The sequence below is a fragment of the Oncorhynchus keta genome, chromosome 17 (assembly GCF_023373465.1).
Source record: "Oncorhynchus keta strain PuntledgeMale-10-30-2019 chromosome 17, Oket_V2, whole genome shotgun sequence".
Taxonomy (NCBI): domain Eukaryota; kingdom Metazoa; phylum Chordata; class Actinopteri; order Salmoniformes; family Salmonidae; genus Oncorhynchus; species Oncorhynchus keta.
In genome coordinates, this window is record NC_068437.1 from 36,597,642 (window position 1) to 36,619,912 (window position 22,271).

Genomic DNA, 22,271 nt, shown 5'->3' on the forward strand with positions numbered 1-22,271 from the left:
CTTGATATCTAGCTGGCACTGTTTGTTGTCCTCTGGGGGACTGTCCAGAGGTTGACCTCCTGACTCCAACATCTAGCCGCCACAAGGAAATTATACCAACAGGTCCATGTGCCTCGGACCCACTTTGTCTCATCAAAGAGTATGCTTTCATCACCTCAAGCTGCTAATTTAACTGACTCAATACTAACAAAGGAGGTGGAGAGTAGGCATACTTTTCAATAAATAAATATGACATTAAATTATAATAGTATACATATATAAATTATTCTGTGTTTTCCTTTGTTGTCCAGTCAAATGAGACAAATTACATCCACTTGTGATCATAAACTACAATATAGACCATTATATTCATGATGAAGAGAGCTTGCTGCCTTATATTTCAGGAAATATTTTTATACATGTGAAATACATGGGAAATGTCACAGTAAATGCACAATTTGTAAGATTACTTGTGCAGTTGTGTAAATTCTGTCTTTGGGAGATGAAAGAAAATATCATGATTTATCAATTTAAGAAAATATTTGTTAGAAAAAAAAATCTAAATGAATAATCAACAGTTCTGCAATTGTATTACATTTCAATGTATTTCAATAATTTCACTCCAACAAAACATCAATATTTGCACAGTTTTTCAACATAAATTAAGCAATATCCTAGACAACTTTGTAAGTGTTATCAACAATACCAATGATAAGCATTAATTTACTACATTTTTTCTGTCACCAACAAACATGTTTTGACTATAACAACACAAAGAAATAATCCCCTCTTGACCTTACTCCTGTCCACATGTTGTTGAATTTGGACTGATTGAGGTCAAGGGTGAGATATTGGAGGGTCCATCAAATCAGACCTACACTGTATAATCCCAATCCAGATTTGGTGTAAAAAATGGTGTCACTAATCAAGTCTGTTAAATCAAGAATTAGGAGCAGCCTCTTGTCAGAGTAAACAACTCCATCAAAACACGATTCTAACTTCAGATTTACCCTATTTCAGAAATTATAACGTTAAATATGAGAATATTCGATTACCTTATATTTAGCCTACTAATTGACATTTTATCACGTGTCTGAGGCATAGAAATTCACACAAAAAATACTGAATTCGTATTTTCTAGCACTTTTTCGTATGTTGTCTAGGCATACGTTTTAACACAGTACAAAATACCCTGCCACACTGCAATTGCCAATTTTAATATCAGGGGAAATTTAGTAAGGCGGGTGCTTGGAAGGCCTACTGTTTCCCACACACCGGGAAATGGGGCGGATTCCGTGCACGTTCTAACGTCTGGTCCTCACGTCACTGCCATTCAGTAGCCTAATGGCAGCTGGCGGTGGGGTCACGCGGAGACTCTTTCTCACATATTTGCGTGTGAATCTGTCAAAATACCAGACAACCTGATTGATAAGAACAACTTCCAGAACGCACCGTCTGTCTTGTCCACAATTGTTTTTTTACTCCCGCCTGCATAAATTAGTCTGTTATAAGCCCAAATGCAAAGGAAAGGAGCTGAAGCTTAACCCATTGTATTTCCAATGTACCAATGTACTTAAACAAGAAGGCTAAATTATAGGTTGCTTGCTTAGTTGACACTTGCCAGCTTCAAAGTTTTTTTTGCAGCATGGTAGATTACAATTGTTTTCATCACCATACTCCTGTGCGATTTTTCTAATTCCAGTTTGGGGCAGGTGTCCTTGGTCCTACTCCCCACCCAATGTGTTATTTTGGTTCCCTACATTTGCCTTCACTTAAAATATTGATAAACATGAAGCAAGACACAAATTATCATTGTACAATGCAAATTGTATAATTCTATTGAAAATAATGCGAAAGCACTTTCTTCAGGGTTTGTAAACGGCCATGTCATCCACATAGTTGCATGTATGCACACGTACACGCATGCACACGTACATGTACATGCACACACACATACATACACATACAGCAATGTCATCCACATACAGTGCCTTCTGGAAAGTATTCAGACCCAATTACTTTTTACATATTTTGTTATGTTACAGCCTTATTTTAAAGTGGATTGGGAAAAAATCCCCAGCATCTACACACAATACCCCAAAATGACAAAGCAAAACACTGGTTTTAGAAGAAAAAAAATAAAGAAATACCTTCTCTATATAAGTATTCAGACCATTTGCTATTAGACTCGAAATTGAGCTCAGATGCATCCTGTTTCCATTGATCATCCTTGAGATGTTTCTACAATTTGATTGGAGTCCACCTGTGGTAAATTCAATTGATTGGACATGATTTGGAAAGGCACACACCTGTCTACATAAGGTCCCACAGTTGACAGTGCATGTCAGAGCAAAAACCAAGCCATGAGGTTGAAGAAGTTTGGAACCACCAAGACTCCCAGACTTTCTAGAGATAGTCTCCTTGCCAAACTGAGTAATCGGGGGAGAAGGGCCTTGGTCAACCTGATGGTCACTCTGACAGAGCTCTAGAGTTCCAGAAGGACAACCATCTCTGCAGCACTCCACCAATCAGGCCTTTATGGTAAAGTGGCCAGACCCGCTTGGAGTTTGCCAAAAGGCACCTAAAGGACTCTCAAACCATGAGAAACAAGATTCTCTGGTTTGATGAAACCAAGATTGAACTCTTTGGCCTGAATGCCAAGTGTCACGTCTGGAGGAAACCTGGCACCATCCCTATGGTGAAGCATGGTGGTGGCAGCATCATGCTGTTGGGATGTTTCTCAGCGGCAGGGACTGGGAGACTAGTCAGGATTGAGGCAAAGATGAACTGAGCAAAGTACAGAGAGATCCTTGGTAAAAACCTGCTCCAGAACACTCAGAGGCGAAGGTTCACCTTCCAAAAAGACAACACCCAGCCAAGACAAAGCAGGAGTGGCTTCGGGACAAGTCTGTGAATGTCCTCGAGTGGCCTAGCCAGAGCCCGGACAAAGCTGTACATCCATGCTCTCCATCCAACCTGACAGAGCTTGAGAGGATCTGCAGAGAAGAATGGGAGAAACTCCCCAAATACAGGTGTGTCAAGCTTGTGTGTCATACATTTTCAGTACTTTTACATCAAATACAGCTTGTGATTTGAGAGCATAAGTGGGTTCATAATGTTTTTCATGATTATTTAATTGAATCAGTAAAAGAACAACAAAATCAATCAAGAGTGAAAGTCAAAGTGTGAATGTATTCCATGAAAGAAATATCAGATTTCTCCAATATTTTCTAGTCTCTTGTGATTTGGTTCTGGGTGCTGAGATTAGTATTTTCAGATATTGTCCCACCCCCATTCTTCTATGGAATGATATTATTTTTGGGGGGGGAGCCAACGTATCTCTTAAGCAGTGGCGGTTCTAGCTTTAATGGCTCCCTGGTTGAACCCCCTCCCCCCCAAAAAAAGCAGCACCATTCTGCACTAACTGTCATTTTTATTCAGACATTTGGAACAACACAAATAATCATAGCATTTAAAACTATATAAATATATACAAAAATAAGACTCAAATAATAAATATAAAAAGAAGTAACAAAGACAAATAGAAACACATTGTAGTATATAAATACAATTTTTAAAAAAAATCAAATCATTACACTATTACCCTATTGCTAACAAAAAAACACACAAATAAAACTAAATTGCACAAATCTTCCCTCTTCCTTGTCGTGGTCCTCTGGTTGTATAAACTTTGTATGACAGTGACAGAGATGGTTTCCAATAGTCTGATTGTTGTTTAGTGGTTTGGTCCATACTGTACCAGGAACACCAATAGAGTATGCAGAATCTCCCTCCCCACTGACCACTCCACATCCAAACCTGAGAATATAGGACAGAAGTAAATGGTTAAGAATCATTAGCATTAGAATGAGGACAAGAGCTACAAAACCTGCAGTTAATAGACAAGCACACGAGCACACACACAGACATGCACACACGCATGTATGCAAGCTTATTGGCAAGCTTATGGGAAGCTCAGATGCTCAATCAAGCTGAATGACACCCTACAAGGTTTAACTATAAATGCATTTCACTGCCTACCCGAAACACTTACAGAATCTATAACAATGCCAGATCCTTGGTCAACATGATAGCCACCTCCACAGTCCACTATCGTTATTTAGGCTACCATAACATTTACATTTACATTTAAGTCATTTAGCAGACGCTCTTATCATAATTCATCTTTATTTTTTGTTCATTTTAGACACTTTCAAACATTTATTTAAGCCTGAAAATGCAAACAGTATTTTTCAATATTTCAGCAAATAGGCCCTGCATGCACAGCACTGTGTGCGTTTCCTCTCCTCCATTTTAACTCTGTATGAATGGAGCTCTGTAGGCTTTAATCACTTCAGGGAGCCGGCCCAAACTCTTTCTCTGTCAATTTTCACCCACTCACCCATTCAAAAAGTCTCTTTCTCTCACCAGCCCCACAATGCAGGGTTTGTCCCCTCTCTCTTTGTCCACCTCTGATGTATTTTTGGACTGCTCCCACTTCTCAGACGGCATGCAGCGTATGCAAATAGAGACCCTTTCATTTGCAAGACCCCTCCCCTGAACGGGTACAACCTCGAAGGGGACCACACTCACACACACGAACAGACTTACAAACGCAAACACTGGCACATACAGACTGACATATCAGTTATTTTACACTGAAAAGTGAAACTGTTATCTGTCCTGGCCTTACCACAGCCATAAGGTGGTTCTGTAACACTGGAGGTTTATGCCATCCAAATGAATCCTCAATTCAACACACAGAAGCATTCTACTTCAAATATTTGTAGGCAAAGCATGCAGTGAGTGGCAGAGGGAAAGTTTTAATGTAGGGCCGTGGATGCATGGATTCTCTTCTATATGGTGAGGGTGTTGTTGTAGACTTTGAGGTAGAGTCTAGACAGGGATCAAGGGTGGGGGTTACCCTACACAGATCTACAGAGGGGTAGATTGAAGGATGGGCCAGACTGGAACTATGGAGCGTAGACTGAGTACTTGGGTTTTGGGGGTGAACTGTGTGCCTATGATCGGTTAGATTGTGTGTCTGAAGTTGGGGTTCCAGTGGGGATGGGTAACTGGAGTTGTAGTGGGGGGTGGAGGGATAGACTGAAGCTGTAGTGGGGGGTGAAAAATAACCTCACACTCAACATCAACAAACAAAGGAGATGATTGTAGACTTCAGGAAACAGCAGAGAGAGCACCCCCCTATCCACATCGATGGGACAGTAGTGGAGAGGGTAGTAAGTTTTAAGTTCCTCGGCGTACACATCACGGACAAACTTGGTCCACCCACACAGACAGCGTTGTGAAGAAAGCGCAGCAGCACCACTTCAACCTCAGGAGGCTGAATAAATTTGGCTTGTCACCAAAAGCACTCACAAACTTCTACAGATGCACAATTGAGAGCATCCTGTCGGACTGTATCACCGCCTGGTACGGCAACTGCTCCGCCCCCAACCGTAAGGCTCTCCAGAGGGTAGTGAGGTCTGCACAACGCATCACCGGGGGCAAACTACCTGCCCTCCAGGACACCTACACCACCCGATGTCACAGGAAAGCCATAAAGATCATCAAGGACAACAACCACCTGAGCCACTGCCTGTTCACCCCGCTATCATCCAGAAGGCCAGGTCAGTACAGGTGCATCAAAGCAGGGACCGAGAGACTGAAAAACAGCTTCTATCTCAAGGCCATCAGACTGTTAAACAGCCACTACTAACATTGGGTGGCTGCTGCCAACACACTGACTCAACTCCAGCCACTTTAATAATGGGAATTGATGGAAATTGATGTAAAATATATCACTAGCCACTTTAAACAATGCTACTTAATATAATGTTTACATACCCTACATTACTCATCTCATATGTATATGAATATACTGTACTCTATATAATCTACTGCATCTTTATGTAATACATGTATCACTAGCCACTTTAAACTATGCCACTTTGTTTACATACCCTACATGACTCATCTCAAATGTATATACTGTACTCGATACCATCTACTGCATCTTGACTAAACCGTTCTGTACCATCACTCATTCATATATCTTTATGTACATATTCTTTATCCCTTTACACTTGTGTGTATAAGGTAGTAGTTTTGGAATTGTTAGGTTAGATTACTTGTTGGTTATTACTGCATTGTCGGAACTAGAAGCACAAGCATTTCCCTACACTCGCATTAACATCTGCTAACCATGTGTATGTGACAAATCAATTTGATTTGATTTGATTTGGGTGGAGGTGGAGGGATAGACTGGAGTTGTAGTGGAGTGGAGGTGAAGGGATACACTGGAATTGTAGTGGAGGTGGAGGGATAGACTGCAATTGAGGTGGAGGTGGAGGGATAGACTGGAATTGTAGTGGAGGTGGAGGGATAGACTGCAATTGTAGTGGAGGTGGAGGGATAGACTGCAATTGTAGTGGTGGTGGAGGGATAGACTGCAATTGTGGTGGAGGTGGAGGGATAGACTGCAATTGTAGTGGGGGTGGAGGTGGAGGGATAGACTGCAATTGTAGTGGGGGTGGATGGATAGACTGGAATTGTAGTGGGGGTGGGGAGATAGACTGGAGCTGTAGTGGAGGGATAGACTGGAATTGTAGTGGATGTGGAGGGATAGACTGCAATTGTAGTGGAGGGATAGACTGCAATTGTAGTGGGTGTGGAGGGATAGACTGCAATTGTAGTGGAGGGATAGACTGCAATTGTAGTGGGTGTGGAGGGATAGACTGCAATTGTAGTGGGTGTGGAGGTGAAGGGATAGACTGGAATTGTAGTGGAGGGATAGACTGGAATTGTAGTGGGGGTGGGGGGATAGACTGGAATTGTAGTGGGGGTGGGGGGATAGACTGGAATTGTAGTGGGGGTGGGGGGATAGACTGGAATTGTAGTGGGTGTGGAGGTGAAGGGATAGACTGCAATTGTAGTGGAGGGATAGACTGGAATTGTAGTGGGGGTGGAGGTGGAGGGATAGACTGCAATTGTAGTGGAGGGATAGACTGCAATTGTAGTGGGTGTGGAGGGATAGACTGGAATTGTAGTGGATGTGGAGGGATAGACTGCAATTGTAGTGGAGGGATAGACTGCAATTGTAGTGGGTGTGGAGGGATAGACTGGAATTGTCGTGGGGTGGAGGTGAAGGGATAGACTGGAATTCTAGTGGAGGTGGAGGGATAGACTGCAATTGTAGTGGGGTGGAGGTGAAGGGATAGACTGGAATTGTAGTGGAGGGATAGACTGCAATTGTAGTGGGTGTGGAGGGATAGATTGGAATTGTAGTGGAGGGATAGACTGCAATTGTAGTGGAGGTGGAGGGATAGACTGGAATTGTAGTGGAGGGATAGACTGCAGTTGTAGTGGGTGTGGAGGGATAGACTGGAATTGTAGTGGAGGGATAGACTTCAATTGTAGTGGGTGTGGAGGGATAGACTGCAATTGTAGTCCAATTTGTAAGTCGCTCTGGATAAGAGCGTCTGCTAAATGACTTAAATGTAAATGTAAATGTAGTGGGTGTGGAGGGATAGACTGCAATTGTAGTGGAGGGATAGACTGCAATTGTAGTGAGTGTGGAGGGATAGACTGGAATTGTAGTGGGTGTGGATGGATAGACTGGAATTGTAGTGGGGGTGGAGGGATAGACTGTAATTGTAGTGGGGTGGTGGGATAGACTGGAGTTGTGGTAAGGAGGTGTCTGATGAGCATAAAGCCCTCCTTCCCTCAGAGCTGACATCCCCCAGCTCTGGGCCTGTGCCGTGTGTGTGTGTGTGTGTGTGTGTGTGTGTGTGTGTGTGTGTGTGTGTGTGTGTGTGTGTGTGTGTGTGTGTGTGTGTGTGTGTGTGTGTGTGTGTGTGTGTGTGTGTGTGTGTGTGTGTGTGTGTGGTGGGAGCTGATGTGTCTTAGACAGCTCAGCCTTCTCACTGGTGCACTACCCTCCCCTAGCAACCTCCGCAGGGGTCAAAGGGAAAAACAACTCCTCCGCACCACCTCCAAGACCACCTCTCCCACTGGCCAGACACGAGGCAGTTTGACAGCCATGAATATGAACTTGACGAACTTGACCCATAATACAAAAAAATGTAGAAACAAAAAGCCTGCTCATTATATAACTTTTGATAAGACGGTGATATTTGTCAAATATAAATCGGGTCAAATAATATAGAATCAGTAGTAGAATGATCAAAATGGAGAAAGAACCAGTATGCAGTATCAGTAAGAACTGAGCGTTAGAAATCTATACAGTGTTGACACTGGAAAACTGACACTCCTCTTTCTAAGTGTTCCCCGCTTCTCTCAGTTCGCAAACCTGAAGTATTTCAGAGAAGGAAAAACACAATAATTACAGAACTGTAGATAGTACTATACAGTAGCTATAAATCTTCAATCAGATTAAGAGATACACAAAGATTTTTTTTAAACAGGTCACCCCATCCTCCCTCCTCCAAACTTCATCTTCCCCTAGTGTGATTATACAGTATAAGATTACTGTAAACTCAGTCACCTAATTCTCCTCTACTTTCATTGGAGCACAGAAGACCCCTGCTCCAGGACTACTAGGGGCAGACAGACATAATCTGAAAAGTCCTGGATATAGAAATTTCTGCTGTGTCTTCCTCTATAAGATACTTAAAGACAAGGCTTTGTGCTAGATTAGTCTCGGCAAGAGTTACATTAAGGAGGACTGATGAGGCCAGCCTGACCCACATTGGACCCACAAATAAATGCGCACACACCCAGAGATGACCCATGAGCCAGGGTTAATATATATCCGAGTGAAAGTTTATACTATCCACACAGCGAGAGGGCAGTCCAGAGAGGTAACTGGGGAGCTGAACTTATTTCATTACCTGTTTGTGGGCTACTTAACTTACGTATAGAGAATGGGAAGTGTAGGAACACACATATTTGGGCTCCCGAGTGGCGCAGTGGTTTAAGGCACTGCATTTCAGTGTTAGAGGTATCAATACAGACCCTGGTTTGATTCCAGGCTGTTTCACAACCGGCCATGATTGGGAGTCCCATAGGGTGGCACAGGGTAGGGTTTGGCCGGGGTAGGCTGTCAGTGTAAATAAGAAGTGACGTGCCTATATAAATAAACATGATCACTTTTTGTTTTGACTCTCAATCACTGAAATAACTCCAAACATTAGAAAATACTTTATTCAAATAATAAAATCAATTTAGAAAAAATATCCAACAGGTCCAGAAACCTCAAACAACAGTTATATGATTAAATTAATGCTAGGCTCCAATATATTTTCTAATTCCTTCTGTGGTGGTCACCAAAGCCCACACATTACATTCCATATACGGATAGCTATGTTTGTTCAGAGATTAAGGTCAAATCTATGGTTGAGGTATCCATACACGGGAGGGGGAATCTTGGGAACATTTAGATCCCAAATCCTCTTGACACCATGTCTTAGTGCCACTGACCTCCATGACCAATCACTGAATGGACATTACCACATTCTTGATTGAAACCTGGTTCTTTGTTAAAGAACAGTTTGAAGTCTTCCTCCTTAAGCATCTCAATACTGGCACGTTATAATGACCATCAAGCTATGCCACATTTGACTTGTTTTGGATCATTTTGGTATTTTGTGTTAGAGTTGATTTTCTGTTTTCTGTTTTGATAACAATTGAGGTTTTACTTCCATACTAAATTCATATGATCTGGAACTGTTGGACAGAATGTATTATATATGAACTAACTGTGTTCTTTCCTTCATTTAATGCAACGATGGCTTAGTGTATCATTAAAGAAAACACGTAGGGGAACAGTGCATGTCTGTGAACACTGAACAGATATGCATGGACAGTACTGGGGCTGGATGGGGGGTCTAAATGCATGCATGCCCGCTTCCAGTATTTGAAAGAAAAACGTGTCTCACTAAATACTAGTAGAGTGAACATGAATACATTTAGATCGCCTGACAAATCGGTCGTCACTGTGCCCCTGCCAACGACTGTACCATCTGTCACATCGAGCTGCGCACACACCCGCGCGCACGCACACACGGGCACACACATACGCGCGCACGCACGCACGCGAGCGCGCGCACACACACACACACACACACACACACACACACACACACACACACACACACACACACACACACACACACACACACACACACACACACACACACACACACACACACACATCCCCCTAATGCTCCATTACTGATATGCAATTCAACACATAGAGATCCTTTGGAAGAGCATGCGTCTCACTGTTCCTCTACTTACAGTAGCTTGTGCTCTACGCAGGGAGACAGAAGGAATAAAGATGGCAGCTCACCATCTACACACTGTCACTTGTCTCTCTCCTCCTCCCACTTAGCATCTCTCTGCATCTCTCTCCCTGTCCTTTTCCGCTCCTTTCCACCCATCTGTCTTTCCCCCTTTTCGTTGAACAATTGTCATCGGAAATGGCATTCTATAGTTGTTTTTACCTTTTCAAAAAGCAGATTGTCTGTCAAACAGGTTTTCTTTCTCTCTTTGTTTACTATAACACAGTACACCACTTTAATAGAAAAAGAGATTAAGTATAATATGAGCAAATTGTCTCTCTCTTTCTGTCTCCATCATAGCTCCACTTATGCTGTATAGACATAAAACAAATCGCCCTAATGCAGTTACAGTATATATAGAGCTGTGAGTATCATTCATCTGAATAAAAAGGGCAATACATTATGGGCAGGTTCTGATTAAGTCTGTTCCTGGACTGAAAAGCATGCTCAATGGATATTCTCTATTTAAAGTGTATTTTAGTCCAGGACCAGTCTTAATCTGGGTCTGAGAAACCAGCCTTCCAAATATAAACGACACATTCGTTAAACCTGCATGATGAAGAATATAGATGATTAGTCCGCTGTTTAAACACACAGGTTTGCTGACAATGCTCAGTCAATCAATCACTTTTCATCTACTTCGCCCAAATTGACTACCATTAGCTTTCCTCTGATGCAGCCAGTGTTTCAGTGTCTTTTCTTTATCTTTACCTGGTTCCTTTGTGGAACCCGTACCATGCACCCCAGAGATAAACAGAGAAAAATTAGGTAGAGGAGGAGAACTTGGCAGAGAAGAAGCACGTCAGACCCACTGATAATACTGAAACACTCCCTGGCTTTTTCTCCAAATCTATTTTATCACTTAAGGCAACACAATCTAGAACGCAAAATACAATATGTTTCTCATACAATCAAAATAAGATTGATGAGTAACATTTCACCTGTATTGCAACTTATATTTCTATCATATGCCAGCTTGGTGCTGTGTGTATACTGTCAATGTATGTATTATGGCAGTAAAATCTCCTATACGTTTGTCAAAGAATATCCCAGGCCACAGGATTTACACCCTTCTTAGACATGCAGAGCAGATTGAATAGTCAGGTGGCACTCCAGTGTGTAAACCTACCCACCATCCCTCAGCCACCCAGCCAACATATCAAATGCACATATTAAACACACACCACACACACATTAAACTCAGTCGCTCACAAGACCCTCCTGATCGGCTGTGAAAGTCTAATGTCTGTGGCATCTGCTCATAGTCTAGTCTGGAGGGCCTTTCCCACCCTGCCCCAGGCCCTCCAGACCCAGGGCCTGCCGCACCACCAGCCCTTACAATGGTGGGAAAGCATGGGCTTTTTTGAAGGGTGGGTGAGTGGGGTGGGGTGGGGGTGGGAGGGGGTGAACAGCCATTGAGGGGGAGAGAAAGTGGGGCTGAATGATAATGTGAAAACGGAAGGCTCTGTTCATTAACACGCGAATTCAGGCTGCAGCTGCACATTGGCCCTTTAAGCAGACTCTCTCTCTCCTCGTTTCAGGTTGTGGGAGAAACAGCCAGGGGCACAGGGCGTTATTCATATCAGACACAAGTCTGATTTTGGTGTGAGTGTGTTTTGCATGTTCATAGAGCTTAATTACCACAGTAGTGGATACATTGAAAGTCATTTGATTAGGATGGCGAACACACACAACCATTGCAACAACCATGAATCAAGGCAGTTGTGCAATATATGCAATGCTATTTCTATAATATTTGTGATTATAATGGTCTTATCACCAATATTTGGGAGTAGAATATATACAGAAATGTGGGAGTAATTTATGAGTAAACTATGCTCACACAGATGCACACACACACACACACACACACACACACACACACACACACACACACACACACACACACACACACACACACACACACACACACACACACACACACACACACACACACACACACACACACACACACACATTTGATTCAATTTTATATAGATTAATATTAATAAAATAATAATTTGAGAATGGCAACACACAATGCAATTAACAGCCGAGTATGAGCCTTTCCTGTTTTACAATTAAACTTGTTCCTGTGAGTCTTTGTGGATAAGAGCATCTGCTTAATTACAAAAAATGTAAATGTAAATCATGCTTGATGTGTGTTTGATAATCTCCCACAAAAGGTAAATAACTATTCTAGATCAATTATCATTCAACAACTGCACTGTATATTAGTCTTCATCTGAACAAAAACATAATGAGAAAAAGACAAAGAAGATTGAGAATTAATTAATAACTATTTGCATCAAGAAAACCAACCATCAACACAACCCACACTAGCATATTTTCCTAGAGCACTAAGCCTTTAGCCTTTCAGAACAAAAATGTCCCTGCCACCCTCCAAAACACAACAAAGAATAACCAACCATATTGTCAAAATACGGTTACATTATTACATAACATAATCAATTGCTTCTCAGAATAACATATTCTACTTGAGTGGGAGGAATAGGCCTTCAGCATGTGTTCCTCTACTGTAAACCAGGAAAATACGTTGGGGGTGGGAGGGGAGTAAAGAGTAAAAAGCCGCCATGACAAGAGAAAATGGCAGGCTTTCTTGCAATCCTCCAATCGGTGCCAGCTCATTCATTTTGTTTGCCTCCCAGCCCTCTGCCTCCTCCACCTCGCCCCAACCCCTTCTATTCTAATTAGTAGTATCAGATAGGGCGAGGGAAGAAGTGTGAGTTGTGAGGAAATAGGGAACACCCTCCTCCCTTCACCACCCACTAACTATTTTTCACCCCAACCCCACCAAACACAGGACCATAATGCAACTCACGTTGTATGCCAGCCCAGCCATCTTAGGTGCTGCAGCAATGTCTCCCAAGATGGCTCCTCTCTCTGCTCTCAGCGTGCCCATCCTCTGGAGATCTGGCTTTGTCCCCATCTTGGCATAGGCACAGCGTCTCTTGTCTCCCATTTTGCAGTACAGATGGCATTAGAGGCCAGTGGGTAAAGGGGGTGGGGTATTGTGTGGCAATTCTCCTCCTCATTCGCTTTTTTTGATGATTCTGTCCCCTATTTGTGCTCCTTGATCACACCATGTTGTGAATGAGTCGCCTGTGAGGAAGGCAGGTGGAGGAGAGAGAATATGAGAATTAACAATAAAACAGACACTATGTTATGTTATTATTGCAGATCTGAAACCATGGCAACTACCTCTGCAGTTTATTTATAAGAGATAAATGTGAACACAACATTCCTGTATTGTTCCTTTAGTTCACTATAATGATAACATACAGAAACCAATTCTACAGTGATTTAGTAATTATTTAATTCCATAAGTCTAATACACATTCTACCTACACAGTGATTAAGTAATTATTTCATACCATACTTCTCCACACATTCTACTAACACAGAGGTGAATTGTCTGTCAGCTGCCTCTGGAAGATTGTATGGTAAGCACACGCACACACGCCTCTCCCAGAAGCCTCTCCCCAAATCATAATTTTTACATCACACAACCAGGCTAACAACACCACAATTAATGGAATCAAAGGAAATCTAAATTATTGCAAGATTTTGTGATGGCATACAGAATTCCCAGAATACTGTGAAGACCACACTGAGTGAAAGCTTTGGCCCATGCCTGCAAGGGAAAAGACCTTGGACTTTTCGCATAAATCCAATCTCCCTATTTGAATCAAAGCAATTAGCCAGGCATGGACTGACAGTGAGCTTCGCTGCAGCAGGTAGTTAAAGGGATGAATGAAAACTCATCTCACTTTAGAGCTCTCTAGGCTTTACAATTTCAGTTGCTTAATTCTCTGCCCAAAGCATACATAGTAGGTGAAGTACCAAGTTCAGATGTTCAAGCCCTGTATCCCGGATGCCCCTGCCCTTGTTATTGAGAGGTAGAGGTCAAGGTATTGGTAGAATTACTCCCAAGCTCTCAGATGCACTTTAATTTTAACTGCAGTCTGCAAGTGTTTTTCTTACCCATGGGTGTATTCTTAGAGTAGGCCTAAACCATACAACTTCAGTTGCATTGCTAGTGTATTGTTTATTCAAATAGCCTACACTGCCTGAAACACTTAGTGCTTTGACCATTATTTCAAACATCCTTACATTTTTTGTTTTCCTAATGGCTTGAACAAGGAATAGGCCTACAATAATATTTTGCCAAATTGTAAAAGAGATTAATTTCAGTTAGGAGGCCTAATTGTGTACACATTGGTGGTGATGACGCCAGAGAGCGCGCGCCGTTCTCTCCGAGTGGGCGCGAGCTGTTTAGCATTCAGCACCATATTCTAGAATGGACGGGACAGCTCCCAAGTGGCCAGGCTCCGCGGATAATCGCCCCAAGAAGACAAACTAATCCAACCAATCGAAATAGATTCATACAACCCAGACTAATGCCACCAACCAAAATTAAATCGAAATCGAAAAACATTTGTCAATATCAGGCCTATTTATTTATTACAAATGTAAAGAGAGGCCTGTAGTCCTTATTAGGCCACAAACATAGTCATTAGGACTAATATGTCAAGAAAAACTGTCGAGAGGGCCATATCAAAACTAAGACATGTTTTACGATGTCAGTGAGTTGGGAGAAAAGTAGGCTAGGCCGTACATCTGTTCATATTTTTTGTCTGAAATTAAAAAGTCTGCCATTTTTTATTGTTGATTTGATTCGATTTGTAAGCGTTTGACAAAATATTAAAAACACAATAATTTTGTACCAATTCCATTGCAAGCAGTGTGACAACAAATATGTTAATTGTTTTAAAATGAACAACATGGCGTGTTGCTTACCTTTGAGTTGGAACTTGACGAAACTTGTCAAAAGGCCTAACCTAGTTTTAGGCATATCATAGGCCTTATTTTCCACCGGAACAAGAATGTGGAAGTAATTTCTACTTTCGGTTATCTAGCTTTATGACAGGTATTTAACACTCATACAGCTAGATAACCAAAGACAGAAAACGACCTCCGGTTCACATTTTCGTAGACTACTTTATCTTGCTGCCTCAGACTCATGGCGGATTGGTGAGCGGGTAGTGATGGCGTGCTTCATCAGACACCTTAAGAGAGGAAGAATGACATATATGATTTAAATATGTTTATGACCATTAGGCTATACATTTTCTTTAAAATGATGGCCGAAAATAAGAGAGGAAGAATTATTTTCTATTCTAGAGATGTCTATTTATTCTATTCGTAGATGTCCATGTGGCGTGAAGACAGGACACTGACAGCAAAGCAACAAAGTAATTTTTAAAAGACCAATAAGACCTGGAATAACATGGACTATAAGTGTGTTTATACAGTTTGGCCTGTAATTACAATATAGCACCACTTATTTCAGGCTATGACAACAAAAAGGCCTATACTGATACACATTATTATTAATAGGCATGTCATTCGATTATATTTACTTTTCTAATATCTATAATAGATTCCAAATAAAACATAATCAAAACTAAGTTCTATTAACAAGTAGCCTATAAAATATCTAGGGCTACAATCGATTCGCGTTAAAAACTACATTGCCTTTGATTGAATAAAACATATATGTATGTGTAGATTACCAAAACTAAAACAAACAAAAAACAGTACGAACAGAGAGGTTCGTCATTTGTTCTATGATAAACACAAGTATTTGTATCATATGCGCATGCGACCTGGCTTATGTTGAGCCTATCTGTCACCAAATTAAATTATTCAAGTATCGTAATTTAGGGGATATCTCTACAACATTTTGAGATGTTTTCATTTATCTCGGAGAGAGAAAAATAATGGATATTCTCCTGTAGTCTAGTATGAGATCATAGTTTAGTAAAATAGTATATTATTGTGTTATATCTTGAAAATGACGATTGTAATCTAAGTAGCTAAATTCATAAATGTGATGTGAAAAGTGTTGATCAATTAGCATGACACTGACCTAACCAACAGGTGCTTTGTTACATTTAATTTGGCTAAAATAATTGGACAACACTTACACAGAAATTAAACTATTTTGCTTCCACTGAAAAAAAGGCAAAATTACATTTCTATTTACGAAATTACTAATTAGTTGTGTAAGGGTTTAGGCTGCATAGGGCGTACTGGTTTTGTTTGCATTTGGTCAGTTATTTTCCTTCTATCCATTAATAAAGGTTACAGAACTACAACCAAATTTAACAGGTCCTTGTCTATAATCAAATTACATAGGCATATAGACAATTGAAAGCAGGCCTAGGTTTACTTCTATTCTGGGAGTCTTCTTAATCGCAATACTTATTTGTTGTGTATATAATTTTAAGAACAACAACACTAGGCCTAGTTGTGCATACTAGCTTCAAAGACTGATTTGCTCATAGCCTATACGTCCCTGTTTAGAAGTTTAACATATTTAGAGGATGACTTGGACGTGCAATGAAAATGGAGAAAAGATCGTACAGGTCTCGGCCCTTTGCCACGCTTCTGTTCAACCACGTTCCGATCTAAAAACCACCGACCCGTTTACAAACATACAAGACATGAAAGGAGACCTATTTAACAGACTGTCATATGATTGCAGAGTTGCCTTTGTGTGCTTCTAGGCCTGATCACTTTTAATGAGACTTCGTGCCAATGACCTGCTTTCTGAACCAAGGGCTATTCTCCTCAAAAGCAAGGCTATAACCTACACAATTACTGTATTGTAATCTATTACTGAAAATAACACAGTAGGCCTACATTGTTATAACACTTTGGACAAGAATGTAGGATTATTTTATATTTGATGTAAAGAAATAACATATACCCCAATCTGCTCAATGTCACCGATGCCAGAAGCGCACGCCTATTTCTAAACATGGCACAACTAAAAACCGATAATTGTAAGTAAAAGGCGACCACCAGCAAATCAGACACATCCAAGGTAGCAGGCAGACCATGGACATGACGAGAGAACAGATTCATTGTAAAATGCAATCAATTCATGGAATAAGATACCATGTCAGTTCTTAGTGATGCTGATATGGCTTACTTGTGTTTTAGGTCCAAGATGAAGAAATATATTTTTGGAATCCCCTTTTTGTAGTCTTCAGTTCTATCTTCCCTCCAAGTGCGTATGTCTGGCTAATTCGCGGTCTCACTCTTCATCTGGCGATCCAATCATTGGATAAATACGCACGGTCTTCTCCTGGTTAGTCCGTCTCCTTCACTAAGTCCTCCGAGCTCTACTCGTCTGCTGCGCGCGTCCTCTGTTGACAATTTACGGCCGCCGTGACGTCATTCCAGTGACAGTTCGTTTTATGTCCAATCACAGAACCAGATGTAACCAATGGTTTTTATGTGCGCATGTGTTCGTAAGGTGCATGGGTGCCACGGGTATATAGTCTTTACATTTCTTATTAACACTTATTGAGTTACTCCATTATCAAGTCAGTGCCAATTGCTACACCGTGGGAATCCAAATGTGCCGGTTATTGAAGCGTTATTGTATGCTTGGGGTTATGGAGCAATCTACAGTATAATATATTTGGTGATTCCCAGTTATGGCTTCTTACAACAAACGTTATGACTCATATTTACTCTATAAATGTAGGCCATCACATAGCCATATAGGGAAAGCCATCACGCAGACACAAAACTAAGAGGTATTTGTAAGTTTCACTTGATAGCTATAATAATTTATGCGTAGGCCTAACTGGTGGGTAAAAGGCGATTTTTCATCCAGCAACATTGATTACAATATGGCAACGTACACGTAGGTGATTGATTAATGTTATAGTAGCCTAATTCAGTAACATTAAATTCTAACTGATCTATGGCTGAATGATGACTCAATTCCTATATGGGAGTTTATATTTAAATGTAAATTTAATTTGATTCCCTGACGTTCGAAGCCATTATATTATTTGAATTGGTGGAATTTGAACTCAGACTTTATTTTTCCATTGGACTAATCTGCCATGAATGAAATTATGACTTTTCTCTCAGTAGTTGGTCCAATGTTCTGGTGTTTATTTTGTTTGTGAACACAAACAACACTTATTGTGGTGTACGTTGAATATATGTCCCTATAAACTTTCCAATTAAATAGATGACTAATGCGCGTTGAAACAGCCTATATGAGTGATGTTTTGCGAATGGCTTTGTCCAAATAACTGTTCGAGCTTGGATATTAGTTTCCTGTCAAAAGGGACATGACTGTCTATCTCACCAAAAAAAACTGTGAGCATGTGTAGCCTACAGTTAACCACCTTGCATGGTTTAACTGTATAGCCAATCAGCCAGGTGGTTCAAGATTGACGTCAAAATTGGATGTCTATCCATGTCCATGGATAAAGTAATCCTTCTCACCCCCCCCCCCTTAAAAGATTTAGATGCACTATTGTAAAGTGGCTGTTCCACTGGATGTCATAAGGTGAATGTGCACCAATTTGTAAGTCGCTCTGGATAAGAGCGTCTGCTAAATGACTTAAATGTAAATGTAAATGTAATGTCCTGAGGACGTCAGGAAATGCCTTCAAAACTGGCCACTAGGGGCAAAATTGAGCACTATTATCAGAGCTTCTACACCCAGAGGCGCAACATCGGGAGACTAAGAAGCCAATCTTACTGAAACATACAGTACTCTAGTTAAAAATTGGACACACCTACTCATTCAAGGGTTTTTATTTATTTGGACTATTTTCTACATTATAGAATAATAGTGAAGACATCAAAACTATGAAATAACACATATGAAATCATGTAGTAACCAAAAAAGTGTTAAACAAATCAAAATATATTTTAGATTTCAGATTCTTCAAAGTAGCCACCCTTTGCCTAAATGACAGCTTTGCACACGCTTGGCATTCTCTCAACCAGCTTCACCTGGAATGCTTTTCTAACAGTCTTGAAGGAGTTCCCACATATGCTGGCTGCTTTTCCTTCACTCTGCGATCCAACTCATCCCAAACCATCTCAATTGGGTGAAGGTCAGGTGATTGTGGAGACCAGGTCATCTGATGCAGCACCACATCACTCTCCTTGGTCAAACAGCCCTTGCAAAGCCTGGAAGTGTGCTGGGTCATTGTCCTTTTGGAAAAAAAAGATAGTCCCACTAAATACCTACCAGATGGGATGGCGTATTGCTGCAGAATGCTGCTGTAGCCATGCTAGTTAAGTGTGTCTTGAATTCTAAATAAATCACAGACAGTGTCACCAGCAAAGCACCCCCACACCATCACACCTACTCCTCCATGCTTCACGGTGGGAACTACACTCACAAAGACATGGCGGTTGGAACTAAAATCTCAAATTTGGACTCTTCAGACCAAAGGATAGATTTCCACTGGTCTAATGTCCATTGCTCATGTTTCTTGCCCCCAAGCAAGTCTCTTCTTATTATTGGTGTCCTTTAGTAGTGGCTTATTTGCAGCAATTAAATCATGGAAGGCCTGATTCACGCAGTCTCCTCTGAACAGTTGATGTTGAGATGTGCCTGTCACTTGAACTCTATGAAGCATTTATTTGGACTGCAATCTGAGGTGCAGTTAACTCTAACGAACGTATCCTCTGCAGCAGAGGTAACTCTGGGTCTTCCTTTCCCGTGGGAGTCCTCATGAGAGCCAGTTCCATCATAGCGCTTGATGGTTTTTCCAACTGCACTTGAAGAAACTTTCACAGTTCTTGACATTTTCCTCATTGACTAACCTTCACGTCTTAAAGTAATGATGGACTGTCGTTTGTCTTTGCTTATTTGAGCTGTTCTTGCCATATTATGGACTTGCCATATGATGTACCAAATCTTCTGTATACCACCCCTACCTTGTCACAACACAACTCATTGGCTCAAACACATTAAGAAGGAAAGAAATTCCACAAATTAACTTTTAACAAGGCACACCTGTTAATTTAAATGTATTTCAGGAAGCTGGTTGAGAGAATGCCAAGACTGTGCAAATCTGTCATGAAGGCAAAGCGTGGCTACTTTCTCCTTCCTTAAACAATTATCGCCTCCTTCTGAAAATATTAATTTTCCAAGACAAAATCTCTTTTTAGCCTCCTTGCGAGACATGCTAAGCCCTGTACTCCCTCCACTTCAAACTCGGTCAGCCCAAACTGTTCTTCTAACTGAAGTCTACATCAAATGGGCATTACTGGTGTACAAAAATCGGTACAACGTCCTAGTTGAGTGACCCCCAAAAAACACAGCTCAATCAAAACCGGCAAAAGTATAGCAGAGCACTTTTGACACACCCATTCCTTTCCACACGCCCACTAATTTCCTTTCAACACACCCACTCGCTCATACTCCAATCGCCATATTGGGATGCAGCTACCCCCTGTCACGCCCTGATCTGTTTCACCTGCTCCTGTGATTGTCTCCACTCCCTCCAGGTATTGCTTATTTTCCCCAGTGTATATATCCCTGTTTCCTGTCTCTCTGTGCCAGTTCATCTTGTATGTTTTGTCAAGTCAACCAGCGTGTTTTTCCCGTACTCCTTATCCTAATCTCCTTTTTCTAGTCCTCCCTTGCCTGTTTCTGGACTCTGATGTGGTTTGGACCTTTTTGCCGGTCTACGACCATTCTCTTGCCTACCCCTTTGGATTATTAAACATTGTAAGACTCCAACCATCTGCCTCCTGTGTCTGCATCTGGGTCTCGCCTTGTGCCTTGATAACCCCCTTTTCAGATTGTTGACATTTAAGCTATATTTTGTCTCCAATGTTTATTGAAAACAAAGTTGCACAATGCACACATTTCTCTCAAATACATCGTTACAGTTGTTGGTTAGCTAGCACATTTTAGCCATAGACTTGGCAGTCAAAACACCTCAAAACAAGACTTGGTATCAAGAACAAGATCAAACGAGCCACTTATGATTCAACACATGGCAGGCAGTTTCTTGTCATTGTTGCTAGCTAGCCCCACTGATGTATGCTCATCGGTCGTGACACTGTCAGCTGACCCAGCTATAACAAAGCACATGGAGCAGGGCAGTGGCCAAGTTCTTGCCGGTGACCCTACCAGAGCTACAAGACTGTGACCTACTGGTGTCCACGCATTCCACTCCCTTTGCACCACAGTGGCAACATTTGAATGCATTTAATTTTTTTTATGTAGGCTTACATTTGACAGAAATTATGAAAAAAATGTCCTACAACATGCCCAAATGTAGTCCAAATAGCTGAATACAAATTTATGCCACGAGAAATTGACATATAATAAACGTAAGGTCATTCTACTGGGCCTATCACCATCATGACGTTGTAATGAATATCGGCCTATCTAATTCGTTCTGAGATTTTGTTATTGATGTGTGCCTTCCTTCATGCAGAGGGTAATGGGAGATTTATTTTCAGTTTGAATGGACAGACTGACCCCTAGCGATGGTTTTCCATAAGAATTTTTTACATTTTTTAAATCATACCTTGGTTAAGGATAAAGGCCAAATCAATTGAATAGCCCAGCAAGTTTACTTTGCAAAGAGCATGAAGTGCACAGAATGTCATCAAGAGATTGATTTTTCTATTCAGGAATAACTAAGAGACGAACATATCGTTGATTCCCATACTATATAGCCTGTTGTATTATTGTATCCGTGATCATCACATTGACTGACGAAGCAAGCCGTGCATGTTAAGGTCCATTATCCGTCAATCATTTCCCAAAAAGCCGACCCCGGCAGGACTCGAACCTGCAATCTTCTGATTCGAAGTCAGACGCCTTATCCATTAGGCCACGAGGCCGTCAAACAGTTGATGAAAACACGCGATAATATTCGATAATATTATTAGTTTTAGCCAGTGACTAATTTATTTATGTACCGTATTTTCGTCAAATACTGGCCATGTACTTTGCAAAACATTCGCTTTATTTTACACACTTCCGCAAGGGGAGGTCATCCCTGCCACTGGATATCGCTAGATACCTGGTCTGCTGCAATGTTTCACAATCCATGCCTGGAAATCCCGATTAACATTGTTTATATGTGTCACATTGATGCGAGTTGAGGATTG

At 41.2% G+C, this 22,271-nt stretch overlaps 1 long non-coding RNA gene and 1 other non-coding gene across 2 annotated transcripts; both read right to left on the minus strand.

Moving 5' to 3' along the window:
* Positions 1 to 252: 252 nt before the first annotated feature.
* On the minus strand, positions 253 to 17,613 carry LOC118396170 (uncharacterized). The gene is made up of 4 exons (XR_004828147.2): positions 17,305 to 17,613; positions 15,105 to 15,373; positions 13,126 to 13,406; positions 253 to 3,798 (listed from the first exon to the last, which is right to left on the minus strand). It is a non-coding gene; the product is annotated as an uncharacterized LOC118396170 (long non-coding RNA).
* A 4,315-nt stretch (positions 17,614 to 21,928) lies between these two features.
* Positions 21,929 to 22,001, minus strand: trnar-ucg (transfer RNA arginine (anticodon UCG)). Its single transcript has one exon. It is a non-coding gene; the product is annotated as a tRNA-Arg (tRNA).
* Between the last annotated feature and the right edge of the window lie 270 nt (positions 22,002 to 22,271).